Below are 2,685 nucleotides of genomic sequence, written 5' to 3'. Positions count from 1 at the left end.
TAGAATTAACACTCAATTCCTCCTTCTTAGTTTCTCTTGGAGTCCTGGTGTGGCATTGTTAGATAAGTACTTGATCACAAGGTTGGTTTGAACCACAAGGTTAGGGGTTCAAACTCACCAGTTGCTCCTCCGAAACCCTATATAAGGTCGTTATGAGATGGAACCGACTCAATGGCACTTAACAACAGTCTTTGTCTAGAAGTTCTGCTGAAACTTGTCTACCATGGGTGACCCTGCTGATATTACCAGTGGCATAGCTTCCAGCATCACGGCAACACACAAGCCACCACAAATTGATAAGATGAGTGTATAAAAAAGTAAATAATAGCTATAATGTTGCTAAGTTTTTCACTGCAAAAGCAGGTCTGCTTTCATTTTCTTTCTCTTCTGGAGTCAGCTTTGTTCATGTGGTGTCATGAACTATTTTGTATGGCTCTTGTAGCTGTGGTCTGGTTGCCATTGTTGTTAAGTGCTGTCAAGTTGGTTCTGACTTATAGTGACCCTGTATAGGGTTCCTAAGGAGCGGCCGGTGCATTTAAACTGTCAACCTTGAGGTTCAAACTGACCTTGCATTATCCTGCAGCGTCACACCAGGACTCTGGTAACACCCACAAAATGATTGAGTGGGACTAAGTAAATAAGACGCATATAGCCCTTCAAGGTGTTGGCAGCCTGCTAATGAAGCAAATTAGTGTATACACCTTATGGGGGAGAGTCCACTCAAATAAGGTGCATGGAGCCATTGTAGAGGATTTGTCAATTTTGCCATCCTGTTAGACTTAAATTATGGAAGCCAATACCAGAGTCCTGGTGTGGTGCTGTAGGCTAAGCACTAAACTGCTAACTGCAAGGTTGGTGGTTCAAATCCACCAGCCGCTCCTTGGAAACCCTATACAGGGTTGCTGTGAGTTGGAACCAAGTTGATGGTACTTAACAACACCCCTCCAGAGGCAGGGAGAACGTCAGTGTCATTAAACAATATAGCCAGAGTGGAGCATGTTCTTTGGGCCCTGCGCTCCTGCCTAGATCCAGGCAGGACACAGGGCTGTAACACTCTTCCTTGTAGTGCATGAAACACGGGCTGGCAGGCTTGGCTTGCATACCCATGGAGCAAGAGCTGAGAGCCTTTGTGCAGGAGGCTTGCTGGCAGGTAGGTGCTTTATACACTTGTCACTAGGGTAAAATAGCTGTATGTGACATCTGCCCAAGCAGGACACAGGCTGGGGCAAGGGCCTGGTAGCAGAGGCTTGGTAGAAGCAAGTAGTCACGATGTATTGTATCCTGCATTGTTCCTACTACTTCCCAGTTGATCCTGAATTGTAACTGTTACTTCTTTAACAGGAACCACAGTGGTGTAGTGAACAAAGCACTCAACTGCCAACTAAAAGGTTGGTGGTTCGATCCTATCAGTGTTCTTTGGAGAAAGAGATGGCAGTCTGCCTTGGAAACTCTATGGGGCAGTTTGCCTTAGTCCTATATTGTTGTTGTTGTTGGGTGCCATTGAGTCGGTTCCTACTCATGCATAGCAGAATGAAACACTGCCCGAATCTGGGCCAACCTCACTATCGTTTCCAGGCTTGAGCCCACTGATACTGCCACTTTGTTAATCCATCTCACTGGGGGTCTTCCTCTTTTTTTCTTAGGCACACCAAAATGAGCCATCGGCCAGTTCTGCACCATCCTCATAATTGTTACTATGCTTGAGCCCATTACTGCTGCCACTGTGCCAATCCATCTCGTTCACTGAGTGTCTCCCTCTTTTTCGCTGACTCTCCACTATAGGTTTGTGTAAATTGGAATCTACATCAAAGTAGTGGGTTACTTCCCTAATATGCCCGCAATCATCAAGTACAGTTCATGATTCCTGTGGCCACTACCATCCATTACCAAAGTAGAGAGTTTCATAAGAGGGACAGCTGGTGTCAGATCAAACTTGGCAAAAAGGTTGGAGAATGGAGGTATGTATGTATGACCTCTGCCTCATAAGATTTACTGATTTAATTTGGATTCTTCTCTCTCCTTGAAGTTAGAGGTCGGATGCCATGCCATTTTTAAAGTTCAGTAATATTTTCCTGGGAAATTTTCCATTTCACTCATAAAAGGATGAATGAAAAAGCGTTGTTGCCTTTTGAGGGTCCGGGGATCGCGGAGCTATCGCCATGAAGGCCTCCGGCACACTTCGCAAGTACAAGGTGGTGGGGCGCTGCCTGCCCATCCCCAAGTGTAAGACACTACTTTACCGAATGCGCATCATCGCTCCTAACCAAGTTGTCGCCAAGTCTCGCTTCTGGTACTTTGTGTCACAGCTGAAGAAAACAAAGAAGTCTTCTGGGGAGATCGTGTACTGTAGGCAGGTGTTCGAGAAGTCCCCACTGCAGCTGTCAAACTTCGGCATCTGGCTGCGCTACGACTCCAGAAGTGGGACCCACAACATGTATCGGGCAGTACCTGGACCTGACCACCGCAGGCGCCGTCCCAGGTCTATCAAGGCTTGGGCGCTCAGCTTCCGCGCCCGCACCCATTCTATCCAGATCATGAAAGTGGAGGAGATTGCAGTCAGCAAGTTCTGCCGGTCTGGCCTGCTGTCAAACAGTTCCACTACTCCAAGGTCAAGTTCCCGCTGCCCCACCGGGTCCTGCAGGTCGTGCATCTCTAGAACAAGCCTGGCTTCACAACCAAGCAGCC

The 2,685-nt window shown here is 47.4% G+C and overlaps 1 pseudogene; it reads left to right on the top strand.

The window, feature by feature from the left end:
* Positions 1-2,159: 2,159 nt before the first annotated feature.
* The window catches only part of LOC102819724, a 4,713-nt pseudogene continuing 4,187 nt past the window's right edge, over positions 2,160-2,685 (top strand).

The sequence above is a fragment of the Chrysochloris asiatica genome, unplaced genomic scaffold (genome assembly GCF_000296735.1).
Source record: "Chrysochloris asiatica unplaced genomic scaffold, ChrAsi1.0 scaffold00038, whole genome shotgun sequence".
Lineage (NCBI taxonomy): Eukaryota > Metazoa > Chordata > Mammalia > Afrosoricida > Chrysochloridae > Chrysochloris > Chrysochloris asiatica.
Note: the sequence above shows the minus strand (reverse complement) of the source record. Positions and strands in the feature narration are given on the sequence as shown.